Source organism: Salvelinus alpinus, chromosome 8 (assembly GCF_045679555.1).
Source record: "Salvelinus alpinus chromosome 8, SLU_Salpinus.1, whole genome shotgun sequence".
Lineage (NCBI taxonomy): Eukaryota > Metazoa > Chordata > Actinopteri > Salmoniformes > Salmonidae > Salvelinus > Salvelinus alpinus.
In genome coordinates, this window is record NC_092093.1 from 37293644 (window position 1) to 37305548 (window position 11905).

The window sequence follows — 11905 nt, forward strand, 5'->3', positions numbered from 1 at the left end:
GTGAATGTTTGTGCTTTTCTTATAACTAATTTCTGTCTTCTATTCATGTACTGTTCTAATAACCAATTTCTGTGTTCATGCAAGTGGCTGACTGTACAAATCCTCACTATCAGTAGCTGCAATTTGGCAGTACGCCCAGACTGTGTTTTGAGAACGAATGAAAGATATCTGTTTCAAGGACTCAGTTTAGAGAGAAAGAAGCCTCATGAGGTGTTGGTCTGTCACATGTTATGAACCAGTATTGGTCAGTCACATGAATGAAACAAAACAGTAATGATTAATTAATTATGCTAAATCATGCAAATATAACTGGTCTGTGTAGTCATGTATATAAGACAACTTCTGGGTCTGCCCAGGCAGAGCTCCTGATTGACATGTGTACTATGGTGCATTGAGTTGGTTGGAACCTCTCCAGCACACTGACAATAAACAATTATTCATTTAAGATTGACTTTGAGTATCCCTGTGTATGAATTTCCACCATGTTCTCATCACAAAACTGTCCAAGTTCAACATTTCCCCCGATGCCTTGAGATGGATGAAATCATACCTTGAAGGCAGAACCCAGTGTGTCAGAATGAGCTGTCGCCCACCCTCAGCTATGATGTGGGCGTGCCCCATGGGTCAATACTGTGGCCCCTCCTGTTCAGCCTGTACATTTAATGATCTGCCTTCTGTCTGTACAGGGCCTGAAGTTCAAATGTATGCAGATGATACAGTGATATATGTGCATGCAAAGAGCAAACAACAAGCTGCACAAGAACTCACCACTGTAATGGTCCATCTTACAAAGTGGCGCAGTGACTCATGTTTGCATCTCAATGGGGGGAAAAAAGTCTGCATTTTCTTCACAAAGAGGGAAACTGATGCTTCTGAGCCAGATGTCTATGTGTCAGGGGAGAAGCTCCAGGTGATATATACGATTTTAAGTATTGTACCTTGGCCTAATACTTGATTCCAATCTCTCTTAAAAAGCATGTGAAAAAGGTAACTCAAATAACGAAATTCAACCTATCTAATTTCCAATTCATATGAAATTGTTTGACTACAGAGGTAGCAAAACTATACTTCAATGCTATGATACTCCCACACTTAACATACTGCTTGACTAGTTGGGCCCAAGCTTGTTGTACAACATTAAAACCCATTCAGTCTGTATACAAACAGGCTCTCAAAGTGCTTGATAGAAAGCCCAATAGCCATCATCACTGTTACGTCCTCAGAAAGCATGAGCTCCTGAGTTGGGAAAATCTTGTCCAATATTCAAGATCCTAAATGGTCTGGCTTCCCCTCCACTTAGTACTTTAGTCAAACAGAAAACCCATGGCAGCAGATCCACAAGCTCTGCCATGAGAGGTGACTGTATAGTTCCCTTACAGAAAAGCACCTTTAGTCAATCTGCTTTCTCTGTGAGAGCTTCCCATGTCTGGAACACACTGCCATTAGACACACGCAACTGCACCACCTATCAAAACTTCACCAAAAAAACAAAGACATGGATAAAGGTCAATCAGACTTGTGAACATAATGCCTAGCTGTGTATTGCCGCTTTCCATGTTATCTGTAGCTTGTGAGGTGTGGAACCACTTTGCTGCTTTTATGTATTTTTGTTGTTGTTGCATTTTGTGCCATTTCTCTGACTGTGTGCTATGTGTTGCTTGTCCTATGTTGCTCTGCATGTGCTCACTGCTCATTGTTTGTCTGTATTGTTATTGTAATTGTTTTCAATAACCTGCCCAGGGACTGCGGTTGAAAATTAGCCGGCTGGCTAAAACCGTCACTTTTCTTCAAACGTTGATTAAAGTGCACTGTCCATGTAAATAAAACTCAAACTCAGGATGTTTGATGCAGTATTTCTCAATGAAAAAAATTTGCATGAAAATGAGTCACTCATTGAAAGACAACAAAGTCTTTATGGAAGAATCCCTACTGTTGACCAATCACCGACGAAGGGGCATAGACTTTGGCCCCGAACGTCGCCTTGCCTCTAGAAAAATGCAGTGTGTCCGAACAGCCGAAAACAACAAAAAACCGTCTTCATAATATACGCACAAACTCTTCCGGTTGGGAAGCATCCAGACACCTTTATCCTCTTCTGACAGAGCTGTGACTCAGAAATGTCTACCTAATCTGTCATCACTAAAGTGTCCAGCAGCTCCATTTTTATCACCTTTATATAACTAGGCAAGTCAGTTAAGAACAAATTCTTATTTACAATGACGGCCTACACCGGCCAAACCCAGATGACGCTGGGCCAATTGTGCACCGCCCTATGGGACTCCCAATCACAGCCGGTTGTGAAACAGCCTGGATTTGAACCAGTGTGTCTGTAGTGACACCTCAAGCACTGAGATGCAGTGCCTTAGACTGCTGAACCACTCGGGTGCCCAAGGAATGCTTCAGAGACTGTCTCAGAGTTCCCTTCCCCAACAGTATGTTTTACAGAAAATTACAGCATTTGACTTCTCATGTCCTTCTTATTTCTTACCATCCATAAAAGCACATAAAACAATCTAGCTGGAGGAGGCCATGGTAATGAGGGGAAAGAAATGAGTTTATAGTTCAACAAACACAGATCAAATCTACTTGAAACAGACAGTTAGCCCTTGGAGTGTGGTTGACGCTCAATCATGCACCTATTTACATAAATGCACCACCTTGGAGTGTCTTTCTAATGATGAAAGGCAATAAGCTTAACTATTCTGCATATGCAAAACAGTGAATGTATTTTCCACTTCAGAATGGATTATTTAACAATCGAAAGCTATCCAAGAAAACAGTCATTTCTTTACATTTATATAAGCTTTATTTCTATTAAATGGGGTTTTGTACAGCCTAGGGGATTTCTGCTAATGATTTCCTCTTAGCACGGTAATTACCCTCGACCTGTAATTGACAATAATAAGGCCCTTACTTACAAGCTCTGCTTACAGTCCACTGAGACGCAAAATGTGGCTGCCTGTGTATATCTCTGATATGCCTGTTTTTTTTCTCCAACTTTCCCCTCAATTTAAAAACGTTCTCCTTCACCCTGTTAGGCTAGGACATATACTGAAATAGATAATACATTATTTTATTCATATAGGCCTAGATATACAGTATATGGCATTGTCGTTGATACCCCTTGGGCACGTGGAATTCTACTACCCATCTGGGACCAGAGATGTCCCGCTAAACATAAAACTGTTCAAAAGGCATTCATTTGTCTCAAATTATCAATAATCCAAATGGCCAAGAAATGTAATTTGACCATCGCAGCATAGGCTACACATGGTCCTAGATTTGAACATGATTAAATAAAGAAACCAATGAAAATATTTGATATGTTCGGGGTAAAACATACATCATAGCAAAAAGTATCAGATATTGAGCTCATACCAAAATGTTCCGCGCGTAATTCGCCAGACGAACTCTCCGTCCGATTACAAATCCTTGGAAGCTAAACCCGATTCGAAAAACGAGAAGCGGTGCGGGCTATTTACATAGAAGGACAACAAGAAGCTTGAGGGGTCTGTCGATGGCTCCGTAGTTTATCCAGGCAGAAAGTAAAAACAGATGGGGCGGGAGCTACGCGCACTGAGTCCCAACTCCCAAGTAAACTCAGTCCGAGCCTGTCTTCACACTACCACCCGCTCTATCCAATTTGCATGTCAATAGATCTTGTGACAGCCTCTGTTAATGAGGTGAAATGAAGGAGCGCTGATACAATCCCGCTATTTGGGAAGAGAAGCAGTCCATCGGTTCTTCACCCGGCGTCACCCTATGGGACAGCAACCCTGTCACTGGCCTGTCACTTTATTTCCTACTAGAAAGTGAAAGGCAATTCCGGTTCTTTCTGTGCTATCAACAGGCTACTCATGTCATGCTATGAAATGCATCTTACTGAGTAGACTAGTTTATCATTAACCAGCAATGACCAACATTTGGGGGGGGGGGGGGGGGGGGCTATTTCAGCAATCAACTTGGCAAATCATACTTTACAAGCAACTAAATTAGGTGAGTGGGGCATGCAAGATTATCCAAATCTGGATCATGTTAACTTTGTCTTTGAACTACACTGTTAAAATGAAGTGCGTTCTAACACTAAAGCTAGTGGCAACTGAGCTGCCACCACCTTAAATGAGACAACCTTAACTTTGCTGGAGTATTGAAACACATGTTGTGAGACAAATGGAAGGTGTACTGAAACATTTATTCTGAGGTGTTCTGAAACATCATATTGACATGGTGTGTGTTGTAACGCCACATAATGAAGAATTGTGCAACACCTTGACAGAGATGGGTAGCACGAACACGGAAAAGGTTGAAAATACTTATGGTGTTTCGAGTCCTGCCTAGAGCAGAATTAGCTCCCTTCTTCTGGAGTTTCCAAAATCTGTAAATGGGAGGAGTCCCTTTTCTTATTGCATATTCATTATATTGGTAACCCTTTATTTTAAGGGTCCATAATAAACCATTTAAGGCTGTTAAATTGTGTTTTCATCATTTATTAATCATTACTCCCACATTAACAAACCTGAAGACTGGTTGAGCGCACAAAGGCAGTGATTTGACAAGCAAAAGACCTGGGTTCACATCCACCTTCTCACATCACATAAATACCAGTGATGAAGGCCCACTTTCCACATGTTCAGAAAGTATTCACAAACCTTGACTTTGTCCACATTTTGTTCTATTACAGCCTGAATTTAAAATGTATTATATTGAGATTTTGTGTCACTGGCATACACACAATAGCGCATAATGTCAAGGTGGATTTTATTTTTTAAATGTCTTGAGCCAATTACTGGAACTTGATCAACTAAGAAACAGCTTCTGTGAGAGTGTGGCAATCACAAGTTCAACTTTTTTGAGAGGTGGGTATCTTGCTGTCTCCTCACATTCCAGAAGAAAAGGTGTGAAATAAAAGAAAAGTTTGGGTGTCTTACCCTTAGTGAAGGGATACAGTTTCATACACAGAAACCACATCATGGAGAGTGGCAGCCTGTCCCCATGATGGCAGCTGCTTAAGGGCTAGCCTCCGTCATATCCTTTCACCTAGACGATGTGAGCCAAGCTTGGGAGGTTATTCAAGTGCCACTGTTAAGAAGAGCGTGAGCGTGCACAGATATCTCTGCCTGTGGTAGAGCGAGCCCTTTGTGATTCCTGCTCTACGCCCTGGAGATGTGGAGATGGTTGTAACCTGACCTACCAGCAGCTCTCATCCATGGGAGCCGTGAGAGATTCTTGTGCTGGGTTGACCTGTAGCTGAGGCTAACGGTAGCACAGCGGCTTTGGTTGACCACATTAGGCAGGGTTATAGCTTAGGTGTGAGAAACATATTTTGTCTGTCCGCCTGAGCCGCCTTGGCTTTGACCTTATTTTATTGTTATTATATATATATATACTTTTTGTATTACCTTGATGTGTGCAGATAGTAGTTAAGAAGCATGAGCACCCTAACAGGTACAGATAGAGTCGTACAGTGAAGTACTTTTCTGTTATATTATTTCATCATCCAGGTAAACATTAGGAACACCTTCCTAATATTGAGTTGCACCCCCCTTTGCCCTCAAAACTGCCTCAATTTGCCATGGGCATGGACTACAAGGTGTCGAAAGCCTTCCACAGGGATGCTGGCCCATGTTGACTGCAATGCAGTTGTGTGGGGTGGCAGCGTAGCCTAGTGGTTAGAGTGTTGGACTACCAACCGTAAAGGTTGCAAGATCAAATCCCCAAGGTACAAATCTGCTGTTCTACCCCTGAACAACCACTGTTCCTAGGCTATCATTGAAAATAAGAATTTGTTCTTAACTGACTTGCCTAGTCAATTAAATGTAAATAGGATGGATGTCCTTTGGTGGACCATTCTTGATACACACTGTTGAATGTGAAAAACCCAGCAGCATTGCAGTTCTTGACATGCTGCTGGCACCTACTACACATACCCTGTTCAAAGGCACTTTTGTCTTGAATATTCACCCTGTGAATAGCACACATACATTATCCATGTCTCAATTGTCTCAAGGCTTAAAAATCCTTCTTTAACCTGTCTCCTCCCCTTCATCTACACTGATTGAAGTTGATTTAACAAGTTGATTTAATAAGGGATCATAGCTTTCACCTGGATTCACCTGGTCAGTCTATGTCATGGAAAAAGTAGATGTTCCTAATGTTTTGTACACTCAGTGTAAGTCATTGCATTGTAACCTGCTGTACTTTGAGGGTAGAATTGCCCTCGGTTATCGGTCTGTCTGATTTGTGTGCGTTAATACTGTTAATACTGTTAATACTGAGCCTTACTGTATGATATACCATGTGGCAATAGCATCTATGGTTTGAAAGCGTTCAATAACCCTCATCGAGTTAGCAGTGTTTGTAATTTGATGCAGGCCATTAAGACAAACACCTCACTTAACAATACTCAGGGACCTAAGGGGACAGCGGCCATTTCAAAGCAACAAGCAAGGTAGAACATTTTCAGATGAACATTCAAACTCGTAAAGAGTAGGCCTGATATCTGTTTAGAAGTAGGTAACTAATGGGATGTATTCATCAAAAATCGAAACTTAGTTTGTTCAATAAAGTTCCCAAATAATTAAAATGTAACTTATTATCTCCAAGAAGTAGCAACAGTATCTTCAAAACAAATAAATCTATATGTGGTAATAAAACGATACTGAAAACACCTCAAAGATATTGCAAGCCTCCTGCTTTAACTCAGGCTAATCCCACATAAGAAGGTCCCATAAATCTGACAGTCATATCTCTGTCAGATTCATAGAACCCCACTGGGCAGGCAGCTGTTATTGGAAGGCTGACTTTCAATAACAGCATTCCCATAGTTCACCACAGTCATCTCCTTATTCAGTTGCTCAAATTGCACCACATAATTGACAACACAAGCAAAATAGTGAGTGAATGACAGAGCTGCCACATAAAAAAATACTACAGTTTACTATAGAATACTATAGTACTTACTATAGAATTATGTAGTAAACTGTAATATACTATAGAATAATATACTACACACTGTAGTATACTTCGATGAGGTGTAGTACTTACTATAGAATTTGGTAGTATACTGTAGAATACTATAGTAAATACTACAGACCACAAAAACACTACAGTAAATACTACAGTAATGTCCGCAAAAACACTAGTCTGCAAAAACACTACAGTAAATACTACAGTAATTTACACAAACATACTACAGTCTGCAAAAACACTACCGTAATTACTATAGTATATACTACAGTATTTCATTTGCATACACCCTGCCCATTCCCCTCACCCTTACGGAATAAAAATGCAGTCTGAGGGCAGTATAACTGCAGTACACTGTAATACAACTGTAGTTAGAGTGCAGTATAACAGCAAGATGCTGCAAATAACACATTTTTTTTTACTGCAGTACTTTTTCAGTGTAACTGCAGTTACAGTGCAGAATAACTGCAAAATACCACAGTCGACTGCAGTTACTGCACTTTTACTGCAGTTTCAATACAGGTTATGGAAAATTTTCTCTTTGAGTAGGCCTATTTTATTTTGGTCCAGTAGGTTTCCTTAAGGAGAAAACCACCACTTCTGTGTCAAAGATAATAAAACAAAAACACTACAGTAAATACTACATTAGAAACTGGGTGGTTCGAGCGCTGAATGCTGATTGGTATACCACGAGTATAACAAAACGTTTATTTTTACTACACTAATTACATTGGAAACCAGTTTATAATAGCAATAAGGTACCTCAGGGGTTTGAGGTATATGGCTACAATAATTACTATAGTATATACTACAGTAGTTTTTTACTACAGTATTTACACTTGTAAGCTGTAAATACTACAGTATAATAGTTATGTCCGCAACACTACAATAAATACCACAGATATCAGTGTAGTATTTATTCTGCAAAAACACTATAATGCCTTTACGAAAAAAGATTGTAGTCAGAGCGCAGTATAGCTGCAGTACACTGTAGTATAACTGTAGGTATAAACGGGTTCGAGCCCTGAATGATGATTGACTGAAATCCGTGGTATATGAGACAGTATACCACGGGTATGACAAAACATGTTTTTTTACTGTTCTAATTATATTTGTAGCCAGTTTATAACAGCATTAAGGTACCTCGGGGTTTTGAGATATATAGCCAATATACCACAGCTAAGGGATGTATCCAGGCGCTCCGTATTGCGTGGTGGATAAGAACAGCCCTTAGACTTGGTATATTGGCCATATACCACACCCCCTTGGGCCTTATTTGCTTAATACGGTATAACTGCAGTATGCTGCAAATACCGCGTCCAAAATAACAGTCTACTGCAGTAACTGCACTTTCCTGCAGTTTCAAAACGGCATAATTTTTTTGTAATGATGAAAACTACAGTAAAGTCTGCAAAAACACTACAGTGAAAACCTATAGTATTTAACCATAGCATACTATCGTTTTTTTCATGTGGGCTAGCATGAACAGCATGGCGTGAGGCAATCTTTTAAAACATTGTAACAATAATTTTCACGAATACTGTTATGTATTTCAAATTCTTACATTGTTTACTTTGTACTGGCTAAGCAACAAGTAAAGAAATGTCGACGTACTGTAAACACTGAGAACATTCACATGAACATATGACGCACTTAGCTACTGTTTTTACTGGATGTGACGTCCCCTCAACAATAAGGTGGATGAACACTTGCTACTCATGGTTATTCAAAACTTTTTAGAGAAGAAAAACGTACCTTGCCGACATAATTGATGTGAAATTATTTCAGGTGTGTGCATCTGACAGACAACGCAGCCTAGCAAACCTATTCACAAGGAATTATTAGAGAAAGTTCAGCTCAACATTATTTAATGTAGTGCAGATATATCACCGCTCTCAAGCGCCATCTGGTGGTGACTGGGGTGAGTCTCCTTAAAACTATGGGCAAGTACACTATATGCGTTTTTATTATTTCTTGTGTTAACAGGATTTTAGGAGAGCAATAAAGTAAAGTCTAGGTGATGCCAATTAGTCTGATGCCAAAGGAGCTTCCTCTGCTTGTGTCCTTTCCTTCATCTGGCAGGTAGCCTAGTGGTTAGAGTGTTGGGCCAGTATCTGAGAGATTGTTGGATTGACTCCCCAAACTGACAAGGTACAAATCTGCCATTCTGCCCCTGAACACTGTTACCTGTAGGCCGTCATTAAAAAAAAAAATTTGATCTTAACTGACTTGCCTAGTTAAATAAAAAAATCTGCACCTATGTGGCAGAACCTGGAAGCACACCTGTTCAGGTGAGAAGTGAAGCTGCAAACGTTGAAGACTGAGGATTTCCTAAAATGGATTCTGTACATTGGAATATCCTGCACTGCCTGTGTTCTAGGACTGACGGGTGTCTGATGTTAAGTGACATAGTTCTGCTTTAAAAATGTATATTGACATTTCACACAGATTGCCTATTATTTTTGAGAATGCCCCATTCGTCTCACTCTTGGACACTGTCCAAACACTGAATTTGCAAAGTGCATATAGTTTTATAGGTTTCGCTTTAAGACTAGATCTAGGGCAAAACTATTCATACATTGACCAGCAAGTGTCAGCAGAATACAAAGAAACAGCATGGCAGCAAGGTATACTGAACAAAAATATAAACGCAACATGCAACAATTTCTCTATATTTTATTGAGTTACAGTTCATATAAGGAAACCAGTTAATTTAAATAAATTCATTAGGCCCAAATCTATGGATTTCACATTACTGGGAATACAGATATGCATCTGTTGGTCACATATACCATTAAAAAAAAGGTAGGGGCATGGATCAGAAAGCCAGTCAGTATCTGGTGTGACCACCATTTGCATCATGCAGCGCGACACATCGCCTTCGCATAGAGTTGATCAGGCTGTTGATTCTGGCCTGTGGAATGTTGTCCCACTCTTCTTCAATGGCTGTGCAAAGTTGCTGGATATTTGCGGGAACTGGAACATGCTGTCGTACACGTCAATCCAGAGCATCCCAAACATGCTCAATGGGTGACATGTCTGGTGAGTATGCAGGCCATGGAAGAACTGGGATATTTCAGCTTCCAGGAATTGTGTACAGATCCTTGCAATATGGAGCCGTGCATTATCATGCTGAAACATGAGGGGATGGCAGCGGATGAATGCCACGACAATGGGCCTCAGGATCTCGTCACGGTATCTCTGTGCATTCAAGTTGCATTGATAAAATGCAATTGTGTTGTCCGTATCTTATGCCTGCCCATACCATAACCCACCACCATGGGGCACTGTGTTCACAACATTGACATCAGCGAAGCGCTCACCCACACAACGCCATACACGTGGTCTGCGGTTGTGAGGCCGGTTGGACGTACTGCCAAATTCTCTAAAATGACGTTGGAGGCGGCTTATGATAGAGAAATGAACATTCCATTCTCTGGCAACAGCTCTGGTGGATATTCCTGCACTCACCATGCCAATTGTACGCTCCCTCAAAACTTGAGACATCTGTGGCATTGTATTGTATGACAAAACCGCACATTTTAGAGTGGCCTTTTGTTGTCCCCAGCACAAGCTGCACCTGTGTAATGATCATGCTGTTTAATCAGCTTCTTGATATGACACACCAGTCAGATGGATAGATTATCTTGTCAAAGGAGAAATGCTCACTAACAGGGATATAAACAAATTTGTGCATAAAATGTGAGAGAAAAAAGCTTTTTGTGCACATGGAACATTTCTGGGATCTTTTATTTCAGCTCATGAAACATGGGACACACACTTTACATGTTGCGTTTATATTTTTGTTCAATGTATTATTTATATATTTAACCTTCATCTGACCAGGAAGTCCCTTGCGATAAGAAATCTTCTCAATGAAGACTTGGCCCTGGCCAGGACAAGGGCAAACCAGCTCTTAGAGGAGAAAGGATCTGTGCTGTGTTGACTGCTAAAGCATGACTTGGAGGGCCCTCTGTGCCCATACAGGACAAATAATATTGATCTGAAGGACAGAATGTATGGGAACACAAGCATTGAAGCAGAATAACAACACCTGCAGTGGGAATTCATATGGAAACACAAGTCAGTCAAGGACCATCCCCTTTATAGTACTTTGCCAGTTGATCTGGAAAGATACCATTAGGCAAACACTGTGCCCATGGTGTTTGTTTGTGTTCTTGTCAAGAAATTGACCTTGACACATGTTAATATACACTGCTCAAAAAAATAAAGGGAACACTTAAACAACACACTGTAACTCCAAGTCAATCACACTTCTGTGAAATCAAACTGTCCACTTAGGAAGCAACACTGATTGACAATAAATTTCACATGCTGTTGTGCAAATGGAATAGACAACAGGTGGAAATTATAGGCAATTAGCAAGACACCCCCAATAAAGGATTGGTTCTGCAGGTGGTGACCACAGACCACTTCTCAGTTCCTATGCTTCCTGGGTGATGTTTTGGTCACTTTTGAATGCTGGCGGTGCTTTCACTCTAGTGGTAGCATGAGACGGAGTCTACAACCCACACAAGTGGCTCAGGTAGTGCAGCTCATCCAGGATGGCACATCAATGCGAGCTGTGGCAAGAAGGTTTGCTGTGTCTGTCAGCGTAGTGTCCAGAGCATGGAGGCGCTACCAGGAGACAGGCCAGTACATCAGGAGACGTGGAGGAGGCCGTAGGAGGGCAACAACCCAGCAGCAGGACCGCTACCTCCGCCTTTGTGCAAGGAGGAGCACTGCCAGAGCCCTGCAAAATGACCTCCAGCAGGCCACAAATGTGCATGTGTCTGCTCAAACTGTCAGAAACAGACTCCATGAGGGTGGTATGAGGGCCCGACGTCCACAGGTGGGAGTTGTGCTTACAGCCCAACACCGTGCAGGACGTTTGGCATTTGCCAGAGAACACCAAGATTGGCAAATTCGCCACTGGCGC

At 41.2% G+C, this 11905-nt stretch overlaps 1 protein-coding gene across 3 annotated transcripts in view; it reads right to left on the reverse strand.

Moving 5' to 3' along the window:
• The window catches only part of LOC139582242 (ankyrin repeat domain-containing protein 6-like), a 60893-nt gene extending 52046 nt beyond the window's left edge, over window positions 1–8847 (reverse strand). For 2 of the 3 annotated variants that reach the window (XM_071412227.1, XM_071412225.1), the window contains exon 1: window positions 3379–3853. The gene's annotated coding sequence lies outside the window, so the exon portion shown is untranslated. Of the gene's footprint in view, window positions 1–3378; window positions 3854–8721 lie in introns of those variants that run through there. The other variant, XM_071412226.1, reaches the window with a different exon arrangement.
• Between the last annotated feature and the right edge of the window lie 3058 nt (window positions 8848–11905).